This window comes from Saccopteryx bilineata, chromosome 6 (assembly GCF_036850765.1).
Source record: "Saccopteryx bilineata isolate mSacBil1 chromosome 6, mSacBil1_pri_phased_curated, whole genome shotgun sequence".
In the NCBI taxonomy this organism is placed as follows: Eukaryota; Metazoa; Chordata; class Mammalia; order Chiroptera; family Emballonuridae; genus Saccopteryx; species Saccopteryx bilineata.
This window is the reverse complement of record NC_089495.1, coordinates 207,141,422-207,160,825: the sequence shown is the minus strand read 5'-3', so window position 1 is coordinate 207,160,825 and position 19,404 is coordinate 207,141,422.

The following is a 19,404-nucleotide window of genomic DNA, read 5'->3' as shown; positions in this document are numbered from 1 at the left end:
GGCTGTGTGTTTGCAGGGATAGTGAACAGGGATCCTGTGATTATGCATTCTTGTTCTCATGCCATGGGGAGGTCCTCAGTGGGGATCCTGTGGAGCTCTGCTCAGATCACCTTAAGACCCACACTCCTGCAGCTGCTGATAACTGCTGATGTTGGCCATGGTGATCAGTTCTTCTATAGGACCTTCTCTTAGCCACAGAGATTGGTCTCTTCACACAGGTGTTTCCTGGTCAATGGCTGATTGAGATGGGGATACAAAACCTTACCCCTTGACTCTGGGGTTTAGACAGTGTTTCTGGATCCAGAGATGCCCTTGAGATCGCATTTGTGAAGACATTGCAGGTAAGCTATTTTCTCTGCCCATTCCAGCTTTCACTCACTAATAATCCACTCAATTCTACATCCATTGTCTCTGTGGGGACTGAACTTTCAGACATCTTAAGTATAGAAGGAGTACAATCACAGCTGTGACCATATACCACCCTCACAAATGGCAGCGTATACATTCTATGTGTGTGACAGGAATGGGCACAGACCAGGGAAAAGCTCACCTCAGGATACATCATAGAACAGCTGCATTGTAGGCAACTAGCCAGTCTAACTTCGAATCCTCTATGATCTGATTGGGAAACTTTAGTTAACAGCCTTGAGTAAGTGTGTGTGTTTTTTTTTGTTTTTTTTTTTACAGAGGCAGAGATAGACAGGGACAGACAGACAGGAACGGAGAGAGATGAGAAGCATCAATCATCAGTTTCTCGTTGTGCGCGTTGCGACTTCTTAGTTGTTCATTGATTGCTTTCTCACATGTGCCTTGACCGCGGGCCTTCAGCAGACCGAGTAACCCCCTGCTGGAGGCAGCGACCTTGGGTCCAAGCTGGTGAGCTTTTGCTCAAGCCAGATGAGCCCGCGCTCAAGCTGGCGACATCGGGGTCTCGAACCTGGGTCCTTCCGCATCCCAGTCCGACGCTCTATCCACTGCGCCACCACCTGGTCAGGCAGTAAGTGTGTTTTGATGGCAACATGGACACTCTGAGTGAGTGACCTTTGTGCTGACACAGAGAAATGCTCCTGAAGGGGCTTAAAAAAGTAGCCTAGAGGTTCTAATTTTCCCCTTCCTTTGTGCTTGTTAATTAGGAAAACAAAGAACATTGTGACCCATACTAGCCCTATCTTCACATCAGCACAAAGGCCTTCATTCATTCATTCATTCATTCTTTCCCCTTTTCACTGGATCTTCCTCCCCTGTAATCCTGTTGCCTTTGTTCTAGTTAAGAAGTTTTGTCCTCTGGGCAATAAAAGCTGTGAGAAACAGGGTTCTGGAGGTCATCATTGCCTGTCCCCTAGGACTCTCCCTCTTCCCCTTGCAGTCAGTTTGTGTCTTCAGTAGGATTTTTTACTGCAACACTAGATGCTGGTAGTTCCGACTGGGCTGCACTACTACACTACATTTAGAGAAACTTTAGGTGGCCTGAGAGGGACTCTGTGAGAAGCTTTAGCAATCAGTCACACCTCACAGGGCACCAGGGGACACTCAGGGAGAAGAGAGAAGTGGGCAGGGTTTGTGGGTGGAGCTTTATCCTGATGTTTCTCCTCTACCTTCCAAGAGGTCATTTTTTTTTTTTTTTTTTTTACAGGGACAGAGAGAGTCAGAGAGAGAGATAGATAGGAACAAACAAACAAGAACAGAAAGAGATGAGAAGCATCAATTATCAGTTTTTCATTGCGAGACCTTAGTTGTTCATTGATTGCTCTCTCATATGTGCCTTGACCACACAGTCCTTCAGCAGACTGAGTAACCCCTTGCTCAAGCCAGCAACATTGGGTCCAAGCTGGTGAACTTTTGCTCAAATTAGATGAGCCCACGCTCAAGCGTGCGACCTCAGGGTCTCGAACTTGGGTCCTCTGCATCCCAGTTTGAAGTTCTATGCACTGCACCACCGCCTGGTCATGCCAAGAGGACATTCTTGATCGCAGAAATTACTACCTCAGTTATGAGTCACCTTTGAGGGGCTTTCAGAAGTCTTGAGCCCTCCTTCCTGCTCTATGTGAGAGGGAGGATGGCACTAACTGCTAAATAGACATATCTTTATTTTTTTTACTTTTTCTAAGTGGAATAAAGAAATAAAAGGTTTCATTTAAGTAACCTAAGAAAGACCACTTTTATATTCGTGTAGGGTCAAAACAAATGTTTCTAGGTTTGCTCCTTTGTGTTGGGGCAGCGCCCTGTGTGTATAGTGTATGGAAGGATGCAGGTGCTGCCCTCAGGGAAGGAGATTGCAAACTGGATTGCCTTCCTGCTTGGGGGGGGGGGGGTGTATTGTTTCCTATTGTTTGCTGGAGAATGTTTTTTTTCCCCCCAGACTGTTTTTGCTGGAGAGTGCATAGGGAGAAACGGAGTGTTGAGGTGTTTGGTAGCCCTGCTGAGTTTTGTGGGGGCCCAGGACTCCCGAAAAACCTGAGCATGAGTCTGGGTTTGGGAGCCTTGAGTGAGAGGGAAGGGGTCTCCCCTGCCTGTTTGCTCTTCTGCGTTTAAGATTAATAAACAGAGTGGCCCACCATTTCCTGTCTCCACTGTTCCTTTACCTTCTGCCGGAATCCAATGTGAACCTGCATCTGCATGGCCGTGTCCGGGGCCACCAGCTTTACAATTTTCATACACAGTTTATCCTCATGTTTTCTCATCCTTCTGTTCCAGTAAACTCTTTACTAAGTCAGTCTGTGCCCCTTAGTCACACATGCATCTGGAAAAGAGTTCACATTCACAGCCCAGGTTTCCTGCATGAATCCAACCCCTGAGAAATAAATAAGTCCCAAATAAATCTGGTAGATTTGTTGGGGCATCTGAGCTTTTGCGTGGAGAGGATGACTGAGGTTCCAGAGGGGAGGAACTACCCAGGTTGCCAAGGGCTGGATTGATGCTTCTCCTGAAGGTTTACTACTCCCATTGGCTGCAGTGGAGGCTCCATCTCCTGGGTTTTCTTTCTCCCATTCTCTACTCAGGTCTTTGCTGAATACCTCTCAACCTCATCAAGACATCACTGTCCATTAACGGTATTTTCCAGTTTGGCTTTTTCACAGACTTTTTATATTCTATATTCTAAGTGCAGGTCTTTTAGCTCTGACCACTCCTCGCATCATAAATCATTGCTTTGTGTCTGTTAGGTCCTCATGGGTTTAAAAACCCATCAATGCAGCTGCAATACCAAGTCACCTCAGCTCTCCAATCCACCGTTCTTGCTAAGAAACATCATCCTACTAATTTGTTCAAGACAGCTTCGTCATACCCCAGCTGTTGTTTCTGATAGATATGTGTATTCCAAACAGCCCTCTTGATATTCCGCTTATCTGTCAGACCTCACCCTTACTGGACTATCGCCCCTGAGACAGAGGAATTCCAAAAAGCTGAGAAGCTGCCCCAAGGAGGGGCTCCGGACATACCAGGACTTTTGATTCAACACCCACATGCTCAAAGCCCCCCAAGGAGGAGCATTCCAGACATACAAGGACTTTTGCCTCAGTATCCCCTCAAGCTCTCCCAAACACTATATAATTCACCCCTAGTCTGTAACCAGTGCTCTTCTCCCCTGAGAAGTGCCCGGCAGGGTTCCTTTCTTTTAATAAAGCCTGTTACTCATCTTTCGGACTCCCATGGATTCCAACATTTGGTGCCGAAACCCGGGACAGGGTACTAACTGCCTGGACGATCCCTCTTTGCCGTCCAAACTTACAACCAGGGGAGCAATTGGCAGTGGCAGCTCGTCCCGGGCTTATTCCCTGATTCTGTCTGGACGTGTAATTGTAGGTCGATTGGCTGGCAGTCTAACCCTGTCCTGAACCCCTGCTGGACCAGAAGGTAAGGAGTTTCTCCCTTCCCCTTCCCCAGTTGGCCTCTAAATTTCTCTCTAAAAACACTCCTTCCTGGTCGGACGGTTTTCTCTGACACGCCTCACGTTTTGAGGGGTTTGACTCAGTCTCAGTGGACTGCACGGAAGACTAGGCGCCTAGCCAAACCTCTCCACTCTCTCAGACTTCTCGTCCTCGGAGCTCCCTGACAGGTGGTGATGACCTCTATCAGGGACGACTCCCCCACACGGAGATTCTCTCCTCTTGGGACAGTGACAAAAGGCGGGGACGCCCCCTCTTGCTCACCTGTCTCCACTATGGGCTCTTCAGAGTCTAAGCCTTCTGACCAGACCCCTCTAGGATGTCTCATAAAAAACCTCACCAAACTCGGTCTCTCAGACCTCAAACCGAAGAAATTAATCTTCTGTAACACAGCATGGCCTCAGTACAGACTAGACAATGACTCCCATTGGCCTGAAAACAGGACATTCAGTTACAATATCCTAAGAGATCTTGACAATTTCTGCCACCGGACAGTGAGGGCATCAGAAATTCCTTACATGCAGGCTTTCTTCTCCCTTCTCTCCTGTCCTTAATTTCTGTGCCTTCTGTTCTACACGCAGGCCGTTTTGGCCAAAGAAACCTCACCTAAAACCTCTGCTCCTAATCTTTCCTTCTCTGTGGACTCCCAACTCTCTCCCTCCTGCCTGACCCCCGGGGCACCCCTCTCTCAGGACCCCTCTCTACTCCCTCAGCAAATCTTTTTTTTCTGGAGTCTCTTCCCTCCAGAAAGCCCCCTCCCTTTACTAAATCCTGTTTTCTCATTCACCAGTCTCTTTCTCCTCCCCTGCTGGCCGGGGGCCTCTCCCTTCTCCACTGTGTTCTTCGTCCCCCCCCCCCCCTTTAGCAGCTGTGGCTCTGGCTGCGGTGCCTGTCTCTTTTCTGACCCCTTATGAACTGCAGTTCTGTCTGTCTCCTCTCCGATTCCTCCTCCTTCCTTACAAACTGTGACTGTGCCTCTTTCCTTCTCGCCCCCTCCCCTCTCCTCAAAGTTCTAAATCTTTTTTGACTCCTCTGAGCATGTGGCGCCACACCAATACTTTAACCTCCTCCTCCCCCTCCTGCAGATTCTGACCCTCCTTTCCATCCAGCTGTTCACACTGTCCATTCTTCTGCTTTCTCTCTTCCTCCCCTCTATGCTGGCAACTCCCTGCCATCTTGAAAAGCTTTAAAAAAGCCCACAAAATCATCTATTGAACTGTGTGTGAATAATCCATCTTGTCTCTTTGTCAGAAAATATCTCTAGTATAATTTGAATTGAAACAAGTAAAGCCTGCTCATTTAAATTTCTTAATTCATAATATGTGAAATCTTTGTTTAATGTGTAACTGTGTCTGTTTCTAAGGCCTTAAACCAATAATTACCCACCTCTTAAACCAGGCTTACACAAGCCCACGGACTCTCCCTGCAATACTCTCATCCTTCCTGTTTGAAAACCTTCAGGAGCTTATCACCTCATACAAGCCTTACACCTAATCAATGAGGCAGTAATTCCCCTCCATCCAGTAGTCCCCAATCTCTACATGTTACCATCACGCATTCCCTCAAACACCACTCACTTCAGGATCCTAGACCTCAAGAATGCCTTCTTTACCATTCTTCTACACCATGACCCTTACTATCTGTTTACCTTTATTTATTTATTTATTTTTAAAAATTTTTTTAATTTTATTTATTCATTTTAGAGAGGAGACAGAGAGGGACAGAGAGAGACAGAGAGAGAGGAGCTGGAAGCATCAACTCCCATATGTGCCTTGACCAGGCAAGCCCAGGGTTTCAAACCAGTGACCTCAGCATTTCCAGGTCGATGCTTTATCCACTGTGCTACCACAGGTCAGGCCTGTTTACCTTTATTTAAACTGACCCAGAAACTAATGCAGCCCAGCAACTTGGACTATTTTACCCCAGGGGATCAGAAACAGCCCACACCTGTTTGCGCAGGCACTAGCTCAGGATTTAACAGCATGCAATCTCAAAACTAGCACTCTCTTACAATATGTAGATAACCTACTCCTCTGCAGCCCCTTCCTACCTGCCTCAAGAAGACACACCACCACCATTCTTCCTCGCTATGAAGGGATATTGTGTGTTCTCTGCTAAGGCATAACTTGATTCTCAGTCCCTAGTCTATCTAAGGCATCACCTTAACCCCCACCACCTGAAGTCTTACTCTAGATCAAACTCAGACCTTCCACAGTCTCCAACCACCTACCACTGAAGATCAAATCTTTTCTTTCCTCGATCTAATAGGCTTCTATAAACGCTGAATTCCCGATTTTGCTCTGAGTCAAGCCCCTCAGTGAGGTATTCTGAGGGTGGCTTTTAAGGTATATAATGATAAAAGAAGTAACAGAAAAGGCAAATAAGGCCAAAAAGAGGTCAAGAAATACCGGTGTTTGGCTCCAGCGCCCTTAGGGGCTTCATAAGATTCCATCAGGGCCCTGCTGCAGAGTGGAAAGAAAGGTCATTGAACTGAAGCCTGCCAGGCTTCCCAGCCCCACCGGTGACACACCTGTGCTGTGGAGAGACGGACATGAGAAGGTAAGCTGCCCCCTTGCTCCATGAAGGGAGAGTTCAGTCTCTTCTAGCCCTGCTCCAGTTACCTGTGACCTGACCTTGCCCAGCATGCTGGCAATTGCCACTGGAGGCCCAAGGACATAGTTCAGGAGGCTTAGGTATTTCTTCCAAGTAGCAGATAAACTGATCTCATTTCTTGTAAACACAAGGGCCATGTACTATGCCTCCCTTGAATATTTAAGTTTTATTTATCCCTCAAAGATCTCTACTGTGGGTATTGACAGTCTGATTTTGTTACTTTATTTACTGTATAGTATCTCCTTTATTCCTCTTATCTCAATGCCCCATACCTGTTATAGGCTGGGACCTGCTGCTAATTCCAGCTAGAAGCAGTATATTCACTAGGACTTAAACTCTAACTGCAAAGTGTAGAAATGTAACCCTTTCCCTAAGTACTTGCAGGATTTATAGGTTACTCAGCAAACTGTTCAAAGACTGTCCAAGAGGCACTTCCAGCATTACATCACCCAAGGACTGACTTTCACATGGACAGGTCCACACACCATGATCCTGACAACTCCCACTGCTGCTAAAATAGAAAAACAGCATGTCTTACTCCAACCACAAACCTGAAGCTGGTTGGTCTACATATGGCAAATATATGAAAAAACTAAGGGCTCTTTTAGTCAGGCTTTGGGAAAAGGGAAATTAGAGTAAAAAGAAAGTCAACTTAATTGTCACTAAAGGTTAAAGATTTTTAAATCAAGAGTTCTGACTTCAAAGGAATCGTATGGTTTTGATAATAGAAGGTAATAAGGTATGGAAATACTTTTGAAAGAAAAAGGAAAAGCAAGTTGTTATGAAGGCCAGTTATTTCTGGATAAGAAAGTGCATGAAAGCTGAAGGTTTATGTAAGTTCTAGAAGGTTTGTGCAGGTTATAGGTTTGTACCAAGAAAAAAGAATTTGTACAATCAGAAAACTAATTTTTTAAAGAATGTTTAATCAGTCACTGTAGCTAACAATCCTCTACTCTCCCCACTTATTGGGACGACTCTTTCCTCCACCCTGACCATCTGGAGCTCAGAAACAGAGAAACAAAACCAACCACTTGTCATTCTATTCTTTATTCACCTCTCAGCCTACCTCACCCAATCAAGGGCTTTCTATTTGTATGAGACCAACACCTATATGTGTCTTCTTGCTAATTGTACAGAAACATGTACCCTAATCTGTCTCATCCAAAATATCAACCTAATCCCACCCCATGAGCCTCTTCTAGTTCCTAATACACTATCCGTCAATCTAAGGACCAAACGAGCTATACAGGTAATTTCTCTTCTTGTTGCTTTAAAATTTTCTATAAAAGTAGATCTAGAAACAGGGGGACTAGCCACACTGCCCTGTCTTATTCCTTCTCTCTCTCTCTCTCTCTCTTTCTCTCTGAAGCCCAGCGAATTCATAAACATGGAATCAGTGGTTTCACAAAAACTGGGTGTCTTGACTAATGCTTTTCATTAGTCCACTCACTCTCTTATTTATTTTTCTAACTTTTAGATGTTACCTCTTATGCTTGTTTACTAGTTTCTTACAGAACCACATGCAGACCTTCGCCAATCAGAAAATTGGAAAAATCTACCTAACCCTACATGCCAACCCTGAAACTTGCCCTCGCAAAGTGAAAAATCTGAAACCCTATATCAGCAAACCTCCTAAACCCTATCTTTCAAACCCTACAGGTCCCCTAACCCTAAAGCTCTCCCATATCCTTGAAGAACTAGGAGAATGAATAGCACTTACCTCTTAACGCTTCTCAATCTTTTTACCCTTTACATAGTAAGGGGACAAGATTGCTGGGTCTTTTTGGCCAAAGAAGAGCTTACAAACAGACATGAAACACTTCTTTTAGCTCAAGCTAACTGCTCTCTCCAGGGCTGCCAGGAAAAAATATCTCTAACTTTACCATGGAAAATCTTTCACCCCCGCTATACAACCCTCCTTATCTCTGCATTCCTGATATCCAAATACTTGCCCCCTTCTTTATCAAGTTCCTACAGGCCCGGATGAGAGAAATCACTGGGATTACCTATAATCAAATGCTCCTACACTCCTGTTGCCAATACCCCGAGGAGAACTTCACGAGGGAAATATCAAATAGGTAGGGATGACAGCAGGAAGAAGCCGCCCCTCAGCCCGAGAAGTTCCCTCCTGAATGTTCTCCAAACTCCCTTCCTTTTAACCACACATACTCAGTCCTTCTAACAGATTCCCTGTCTCTAAAAATCTCCACATGTCCTCCCATTCGAGAGGAACCAGACCAGCACGTCTCATGAGGCTCATCCAGGAGACCATGCGTCACCAGGTCATGTGTTCAAACAGCACTCGCAGCAAGCAACTAACAACTATTACCTCACACATTTTTTTTACTTCCTCAGTCAGGTTTTCAGAAACATCGCCTGGTTCAGACCTTACAGCATGGAAATCGACAACCTCCTTAACTGGAACCTTGGCTTGGCAAGGTTCCCTTCTTGAGTTCTCTCCAGAAGAAGCAATAATTTTCCATTTTTTTCTCCTCTTTCTCCTCATCACCCCTCGCCATATATTATAAAATTAATAACTGCCTTTCTTTTATATGTAACCACAGAGTTGAGAAATGATAGATATGTGTATTCCAAACTGCCCTCTTGATGTTCCGCTTCTCTGTCGGACCTCACCCTTACTGGACTATCGCCCCTGAGAGAGAGGAATTCCAAAAAGCTGACAAGCCGCCCCAAGGAGGGGCTCCAGACATACCAGGACATTTGACTCAACACCCATATGCTCGAAGCCCCCCAAGGAGGAGCATTCTGGACATACCAGGACTTTTGCCTCAGTATCCCCTCAGGCTCTCCCAAACACTATATAACTGGCCCCTAGTCTGTAACCGGCGCTCTTCTCCCCTGAGAAGTGCCGGGCAGGGTTCCTTTCTTCTTTTTAATAAAGTCTGTTACTCTGGTCTTTCGGACTCCCATGGATTCCAACAGTTTCTTAGTCCATGGTCTGGTGCTTTGGCCACTCCCTTTCCAACTCCTCCTCCCCTGAACCCATGTAGCCCAATTGGACAGTTCCAAATATCAGAAAGGAATCGATAAACTGAGGTGCTGGAATAAAGAGCTGATGCTTCTCATCTCTCCCTTCCTGTTTGTCTGTCCCTATCTGACCCTCTCTCTGTCTCTGTCGCAGCAATAAAACTTTTTAGTGACTAAGAATAACTATTGATTGTCCTTACAGAATCATGCACACATACACATACACACACGATCCTGTTCAACTTTCAGGAGTATTTATTTATGATTTCCAAGGGGAGATCCTTCGTTGGGATCTCTCTGAAATCTACAGGTACACTGGAAGTAAATTCAAGTGATAGCTGATTGACGAATAAAGCAGAAATAATTTTAGATAGGCCCAGGAAACATGGAAGCATGTAAAGGTAAAACCCTCCTGAGAAATACTGGCTGGACATTTTGGTGGCTTCAACATGGAAATACCCAGGAAAGGGGTAACAGAAAGTGTGAGGTCAGTGGGCAATGGGGGAAGGTCACATGCGGAACCAGGCTCAGGAACTGTGGCTGGAACCACCCACACTCATGCCTGCCAAAAGCTCAGAGGCCCTTTGAAAAAGAAAGACTGCCTCTCAGCCAATTAAATTTTGCCATGTCATATCTACCTGACCACCATACTGACGCTGTAAATTACACCCAAACGGGGCAGGTGGCACGACTTCTCTGGCCCGTTTTCTGGACCAGAGAACGTCATCCGAGAGGCGCACTACTAAATAAAGCTTTTGCTATTCCACACTGTATGGCTATGCCCTTTGTTCTTTCTCGGTGGGGAAAAGTACCTTACATTTGGTGCAAAAACCCGGGAGATCCATGTCCGTAATCACAGCTGTGTTAGGGACCTCTTATCTGTTCCAAGTGAGTGTGTGCCCGTAGAGATGTCCCGGATACTCCCACTCTACCTAACCGTCCGATGGCCAGAGCTTGAGTTGTGTGACGCCAATTGTCATTTCTGATTACTCTGAGGGCTGAGAGTGGCCATTGAGACACAGGAATCTAAATCTGACTCAAAAACACTCCTCGTGTGCCTTATCCAGAATCTCTTCCTCCCTAAGGAAGAAGAAATTGATCTTCTTCTCCAATGTGGCCAGGCCACTGAAGGGACTTTCTTTTTTTTTTTTTTTTTTTTTTTACAGACAGACAGGAATGGAGAGAGATGAGAAGCATCAATCATCAGTTTCTTGTTGTGCGTTGCGACTTCTTAGTTGTTCATTGATTGCTTTCTCACATGTGCCTTGACCGCGGGCCTTCAGCAGACCGAGTAACCCCCTGCTGGAGCCAGCGACCTTGGGTCTAAGCTGGTGAACTCTTTGCTCAAGCCAGATGAACCCGCGCTCAAGCTGGCGACCTCAGGGTCTCGAACCTTGGTCCTTTCGCATCCCAGTCCGACGCTCTATCCACTGCACCACCACCTGGTCAGGCAGGAGACTTTCGATGTTAAGACCTTCACCAATTTAACTATTTCTGAAGAAGGGGAAATGGTTGGAGATCCCTTACACTCAGGGTTTCCAGCGTTTGCACTCTCGTCCTAATCTCTGTGCCATCTGCTCTATGACGCAGGCCCCTTTTGGCCAGAGACACCTCAGCTACACCCTTCACTTCTGATTTTTCCTTCTTCACCAACCTTCAACTCTCTCCCTGTCATGTCCGACCCCTCTGGGCGCTAGCTGCAGAGTGTGGAAGTGTGACAACAATTCCAATGCCATGCTGACTTTTCCTGGACTCCTGCTCCTGTGACAGCTCCTGATGGATTAAACTGGGGTTGGGTTGCATTTGCAGAAATTTGGAATGGTGTTGGTGTCAACTTTGGACTTGGTGAACATGTTAAGGATACTACTCTTTTATGGATTCTTGTTATATTGGTTAAAAATTTGCTTAAAGGCTTTAATCACTGTAATGTATTAGAATACTTGTTTGGGTATCTGTTAGCATTGACTATACTAATTTTGTGTTTGTCCTGTATTTTTTCAGTCTGCCTCCAAATTAGAATCTAGGAAACTAGGAAATCAGATGAGTGCAAATCTCAGCACACAAATTAAAAATAAAAAAGAAAAGGGGGATATGTTGTGGACCGTAAATGGCAAAAAGCCATTGTAGATTCGAGGCTTAGCAAAAGGCTAAGTTCTCCCCCCTCCATCTCCGTATTGGCTGTGATGCTGAGTATTTGCACCCACTTCACTTGCTTCCTTAGGTTGCTGGAAGCAATATACCTGCCCTTCCTCTGACTGTTTGTTTTCAGATGTTGCTAGATTTCACTAATGTATCCTGTTTTATGCCTTGGGAGAGCTCCTGTCTTAGCCTTGGATGTGCAGCTTTGTATCAAGGTCCTTGATTTGCATATGGCTATATAATAAAGTGAACTGGGGCTATGGAACATTGGGATACTGCCAGGCATTTTGAAGAGTCCTCCCGGTCCCATTGTTTTTGTTTTGATAAGTGTGTTTCCTTAATTCCGCACCATTATTAGGAGCCGCGCTGGTCCACGGCAGTGTGGTGAGTGTGGATGAGGCTAAAGCTGGGAAGCAGCAATCCTTAATCAGCAGAGGACATATATAAGGACAAGTGTGATATTTGCAAGAATGTGGGTGCAGATTTAGATACACATCAGATGTCATTAGACACCTGAGGACACAGGAGGGGGGAAGGTTTGCATATGCAGAGACCTCGGTCAAGACTTCAGCAATCAGTGAGACCTCATCTTACACCAGAGAGGCACCAAACCATTTGTGTGTGTGTGTGTGTGTGTATGTATATGTAGTAGTGAACCTGCAGAGGTGTGTCACCTGTTATCAAGCACCAAGGACACATTCACCACAGCAGTCACATGCATGCAGCATGTAGGTAGCTCTAGCCATAAGTCAGCCCCCATTGTACAAGCTGAAGGTACTTAGGCAGGAAGCGTGTGTGCAGGGACTGTGGATGAGGCATTAGCACTACTTCAAAACTGACCGAACAGCCAGTGGCCAACAGGCAGGCACATGAGGGCATTCTCAGGGAGGGGCCGTGTGTTTGCAGGGATTGTGAACAAGGATCCTGTGATCATGCATCCTTGTTCTTATGCCATGAGGAGATCCTTCATGGAGGATGTTCTGGAGCTTGCCCAGATCACCTTATCAGGACCCACACCCCTGCAGCTACTGATAACTGCTGTTGATGAACATGGTGATCAATTCTTCTAGGACCTGCTCTAAGCTACAGAGAACGGCCTCCTCACATAGGGTCTTTCCTGGTCAATGACTAATTGAAATGGGGAGACAAAACCACACCCCTTGACTCTTTTGGGTTCAAAGGGTCATCCAGGATCTAAAAATGCCCATGAGATGTCAGTTGTGAACCCATTGAAGGTCAGCTACTTTCTCTGCCCATTCCAGCACTCATTCATCAATAAACCACTCAATTCTCCATCCATTGTCTCTCCAGGGACTCCACTGTGAGACACCTTAAGTGTATAAGGAGTATAGACATGAATAGGCCATGAAGCACCCTCAACACAGTGCAGCATATACATTCTGTGTTTGGGCAGAATGGGCAGTGATTTGGGAAAAGCTCAGCTCAGGATACATAATAGAACAGCTACATTAGGAGAAACTTTACAAGTCTTGGGTTTCATTTCATTCACCCTGCCAGTAAGTCTCATTTCACGGTTTGAGGCAGATGACCAACCGCAAAGGAATGTCTGATGTCAAAAGCTGAGAAGTCCTGGATGATTGAAAACTGCTAGAAGTTAAACATACTCAAACTTCCATAAAAGACCATCTTTCGTCCAGCAGCCAATCAGCTAAATGCCCCATGACCCTTCCTACTCCCCCTCCCCTAAACCCTTAAAAATCTCATCCTAGCCTGTGCCTGGCACGACTCTCCCTACAAGTCAGCCCGGCAGACTTCCTTTCTTCCTTTTAATAAAGCTTGTTACACTGGTCTTTTCAGACTTCGATGGATTCTAACATTTGGTGCCAAAACCCAGGACATGGTACCGGATGACTGGACGATCCCCTTCACCAGCCCAACTCACTACCAGGGAAGCAGTGGGCAGCAGCAGCTTGTCCCAGACTTACTTTCTTATTGGCTGTTTGAATGTAGTTTGATTGGCCGGCTACCCAACCCTGTCTCAAACCCCTGCCCGGACCAGAAGTATGAAATTTCTGCTCTTTCTTAATCTCCAGTAGGATCCTCTCCTTCCCTCACCCTCACTCTACTCTTCTGATGTTCAGTTTGGGAGGCGTCTACTCCGAGCACCCTGCTTCTATGGACTTCCTCAAATGTCAAGGTGCCTAGGCAGGTTGCTTTCACTTCTCTGGAACTGAGGTCTCCGGTGATGACCGGTTTCCTTATGTCCCACACACTCTACTCTACTCAAAATAATTGAAAGAGTTTGAGGATGCTCTTCTCTTTTTTTATTCTCAGCCTAACATGGGCTCCTCCCAATCTCAGGCCTCAGAGACTCCTCCTTCAGGATGCCTCTTAAAAATAATCTCGTCAAACTTGGCCCCGTGGACGGTGTGGCCTCAATATAAACACTATTTTCAATTATAGTACACTGAAAGATCTCACTCATTTCTGCCACCAGACTGGAAAGGCCTCAGAGATTCCTTACGTGCAGGCGTTCTCCTACCTTCAGTCTCGCTTTTCGCTCTGTGTTTCCAGGCTCTGTCTTTCTTCTTTTCACCCCAATTCCCCTCCTCACAGGCTACAGCTGTGCCTTTCTCCCCCTTGTTCTCTCCCTTCTCCACACAGGCTCTAATCTTTTTGACTCCTCTGACCACGTGATGCCACCTCCAGCACTTCAACCTCCTCCTCCTCCTCCTCCTCCTGCAGATTCTGACCCTCCTTCTTTCCATCCAGCTGTTCACGCTATCCATCCGTCTGCTTTCTCTCTTCCTCCCCTCTATGCTGGCAACTCCCTGCCATTTCAAAAAGTTTAAAAAGGCAGAGTTGTCTATTAAGCTGGGTGAGTAAGTAATCTGTTTTGTCTCTCTGTTTGTCAGAAAATATCCCTAGTATAATTTTAATTGAAACAAGTAAAGCGCACTTATTGAAATCTCTTAATTTATAATTTATATGTAAAATCTTTCTTTAACGTGTGACTGTGTCTGTTTCTAAGGCCTTAAACCAATAATTACCTGCCTCTTAAGTCAAGGCTTATTCATCCCCACGGACTCTCCCTGCAATATCCTCATCCTTCCTGTTCAAAACCTTCAGGGGCTTATCTCCTTGTACAAGACATACACCTAATCAATGAGGGGTAGTTCTCCTCCATCCAGTAGTCCCTAATTTCTATAGGTTACTGTCACACATTCCCTCAGACACCACTCACTTCACGGTCCTAGACCTCAGGAATGTCTTCTCTACTATTTCTCTACACCCTTTCTGTTTGCCTTTACTTGGACTGACCGGGACACTAACACAGTCCAGCAGCTTATGTGGACTCTATTACCCCAGGGGTACAGAAACAGCCCACAACTGTTTGTGCAGACACTAGCTCAGGATCTAACAGTATGCACTGTCAAAACTAGTACTCTCTAAAAATATGTAAATAATCTACTCTTCTGCAGCCCCAACCTGCCTGCGTCAAGGAGACACACCACCAAGCTTCTTAACTTCCTCTCCATGAAGGGATATTGCGTCTTCACTACTAAGACTCTACTTTGCTCTTAGTTCATTGTCTATCTGGGTATCGCCTTAACCCCCACCACCTGAGGTCTCATACTAATCAAACTCAGACATCTCTGCAGTCTCCAACCACCTATCATCACAAATCAAATCCTTCCTTTCCCCGGTCTAATAGGTTTCTTTAGACACTGGATTCCCAATTTTGCTGTCTTAGTCAAGACCCTTTGTGAGATCTTCTAAATATAGCTTTTAAGGTCTACAATGGCCAAAGGAGTAACAGAAAAGGCAACTAGGCCCAAAGGAAGTCAGAAAAAACCAGCTTTTGGCTTATGCTCTTAAAGTCTTCATAGGATTCCATCAGGGCCCTGTTTCAAAAGTGAAAAGAAAGGTCATTGAAATGAAGTCTGCCAGGCTTCTCGACCCCACCAAGGGACCCATCTTTGCTGTGGAACGAGGGACATGAGAAGGTAAGCTGCTCCCTTGCTCCATTGAGGGAGGGTTCAGTGTTTTCTATCCCTTCTCCAGCTACCTGTGAGCTGACCTTGCCCAGCATGCTGGGAATTGCCACTGAGATCCCAAGAACATCATTCACGAGCCTAAGGTATTTCTTCCAAGTAGCAGATAAACTGATCTCATTTCTTGTCAACACAAGGGCCATCTACTATGCCTTGCCTGAATATTTGAGTTTTATTTATCCCTCGAAGATCTCTACTGTGGGTATTGTCTGATTTTGTTGCTTTATTTAATGTATAGTGTCTCTTTTATTCCTTTTGTCTCAATGCTCCATGCCTATTGTAGGCTGGACCTGCTGCTAACTCCAGCTAGAAGAAGTGGTCACTAGAACTTAAACTCTAGCTTCAAAGTTAGAAATGTGAGCATATCTCCAATGCCTTGTGGATTTCCTGAATATATGTAACTCCTGTTCTTTAGGATATTTCTCAAACTTAGTGAAATTATATTAACATGTTAAGAAATTGCTTGCCCATTCTAGTATTAATTAGAAACTAATTTGAATTTACATTGTGCCCACAGGTACCAAAAGGTCCAAACAAATAGATTATTATACATGAATCAAATAGTAAAAGAAATGTAACCACCTTTCCCTAAGTACTTGCAGGATTTACAGGTTACTGAGCAAACTGCTCAAAGACTGTCCAAGATGTGCTTCCAGCATTATATAACCCAAGGACTGACTTTCACGTGGACAGGCCCACACACCATGATCCTGACAACTCCCACTGCTGCTAAAGTAGAAAAAGGGCATGCTTTACTCCAACCACAAACTGGAAGCTGGTTAGTCTACATATGGTGAATATATAAAGAAACTAAGGACTCTTTTAATCAGACTTTTGGAAAAGGGAAACTAGAGTAAAAAGAAATTCAAATTAATTGTCACTAAAGGTTAAAGATTTTTAAATCAAGAGTTCTGACTAGAAAATAATTATATGGTTTTGATAATAGAAGGCATAGAGTATGGAAATACTTTTGAAAGAAAAAGGAAAAAGCAAGTTGTTAGGAGAGCCAGTTATTTTTGGATAAGAAAGTTCATTAAAGCTGAGGGTTATGTAAGTTGTAGAACGTTTGTGCAGGTTGAAGGATGTTTGTACAGATGAAAAAAAAATTTGAACAGTCAGAAAACTGGTTTTTGAAAAATGTTTAATTAGTCACCCTAGGCAACAATCCTCTACTCTCTGCTTTTATTGGGGCAGCTCTTTCCTCCACCCTGATGGTCTGGAGCTCAGAAACAGAAAAACAAAACTGACTCCTTGTTCTTCTATTCTCTATTCACCTCTCAGCTTGTCTCATCCAATAAGGGGCTTTCTACTTATGTGGGAACATACATATGTGTCTCCCTACTAATTGGCCAGAAACATGTACCCTAGCCTATCTCACCCCAAATATCAACAAAATCCTACCCCATGAGCCTCTTCCGGTTCGTAATACACTACCTGTCAATCTACAAACCAAATGAGCTATAAGGTAATTTCTCTTCTTGTTGTTTCAAAATTTTCTATAATAATAGGTCTAGGAGCAGAGGGACTGGCCACTTCCCTGTCTTATTCCCACTCTCTCTCCCTCTCCTTCTCTCTGAAGCCCAGCAAATTCGTAAAAAAATTAAATCGAGTCATGGAATCAGTGGTTTCACACAAACTGGGTGTCTTGACTATATTTTTTTCATTGGTCCACTCACTCTCCTATTTATTTATTTATTTATTTTTTATAAATAAACTTTTATTTTAATGGGGTGACATCAATAAATCAGGGTACATATATTCAAAGAAAACATTTCCAGGTTATCTTGTTATTTAGTTCTGTTGCATACCCATCACCCAAAGAGAGACTGTCCTCCGTCACCCTCTATCCAGTTTTCTTTGTATCCCTCCCCCTCCCCCTCTCCGTCCTTCCCTCCCCCCACCCCCCGTAACCACCACACTCCTGTCCATGTCTCTTAGTCTCATTTTTATGTCCCACCAATGTATGGAATCCTTCAGTTCTTGTTTTTTTCTGATTCACTTATTTCACTCTGCATAATGTTATCAAGATTCCACCATTCTGCTGTAAGTGATCTGATGTCATCATTTCTTCTAGCTGAATACTATACCATGGTGTATATGTGCCCCATCTTCTTTATCCAGTCTTCTATTTTTTTACAGTGATTAAAAGCCTTTAAGCAAACTCTTGGCCAATACAGCAAGAATCCATAAAAGAGTAGTGTCCTTAACATGTTCACCAAGTCCAAGTTGGCCCCACCACCATGCCAAATCCCTGAAAAATGCAACCCAACCACAGTTCAGTCTGTTAGGAGCTGTCACAGGGAGCAGGAGTCCAGGAAAAGTCCACATCCAGGAAAAGTCCACATGGCACTGGAGTTGTCACCATTCTATACTTTGCAGTTCATGTCCAAGTCCCAATGACCGCTGCTTCTACCTGGTAATGATTCAGGTAGACTGGAAAAGCCATTTGCAGCATGCGTGGATATGGAGCTTCTGTTCTCCTTTGCCTGGAGAGATGAGATCAGGTTGCTTTTCCCTGGAGCTCTGCGACTGTGGCATGGTAAAGAGAACCTTGGGATACACTAAGCTGGGTGGCAAAGGTAGATTCATAATAGAAGTTGGTAAAAGGGGGAAAGAGAGCTCTAAATTAGGAGTAGGTCCCAGCCTGAAATATGAGTGGGGCATTGAGGTAGGAGGGATAGAGGAAACACTATATATTAAGCAAAGCAGCAGAAAATAGGACTATCAACACCCATCCTATTTATTTTTTTAATTTTTGGAACCTGCCTCTTATGTTTGTTCACTAGTTTCTTACAGAACGGCATGCAGACCTTCGCCAATCAGAAAACTGAAAAAATCTATCTAACCCTACACAGCAATCCTGAAACCTGCCCTCGAGAAACAAAACAATTTGGGATCCTATAAATACACCCCTACCCGACAAGAAGCAATTACTGCATCTTTCTTCCCCTCATTGAGAGTGATCCTTAGAGAAGCCATAACCCCTCACTGCTGATACTCAGTAGGAAGAAGTTACAGAAGATAATGACCTGTGTCTCATTTCCCTTGATGCTCTCTAGGAACCACTCTCTTTCCTTTTTTTATATATATCAAATAGTCAGGAATCTTAGGTTTTATTTTTTTAACCCTCCCAGTAAGTCCCATTTCAGGGCTTGTGGCAGATGAACAACCGCAAAGAAATGTCTGATGTCACAAGCCGAGAAGTTCTGGATGATTGAAAACTGCTAGAAGTTAAACATACTCAAACTACCATAAAGGACCATCCTTTGTCCAGCAGCCAATTGGCTAAATGCCCCACAACCCTTCCTACTCCCCCTCCCCTAAACTGTTAGAAAGCTCGTCCTAGCCTGTGCCAGGCAGGACACTTCCTTACAAGTCAGCCCAGGAGGGTTCCTTTCTTCCTTTCAATAAAACCTGTTACACTGGTCTTTTCAAACACCAATGGATTCTAACAACAAGGACAGGGAAGTACTCTGTGTGACACTTCAGCAATCAGTTATACTTCATTGTGCACCAGGGGATACTCAGAAAGAAGACCTATCTCGGCAGGGTTTGTGGGTTGAGATTTATCCTGTTGTTCATCCTCAAAAGACCAAGAGGTGTTTGTGCCCCCACCATCCACTACCTCAGTCATCTTGGATGGAGTTTCAGACATCCTGACTCCTCCCCCATACTCTGAGAGTGAGAATGGCACTCGCAACTAAATTGACATGTTTTTATCTTATGTTCCCACTTTTAGTAATTACTGGAAATAAAGAAGTACA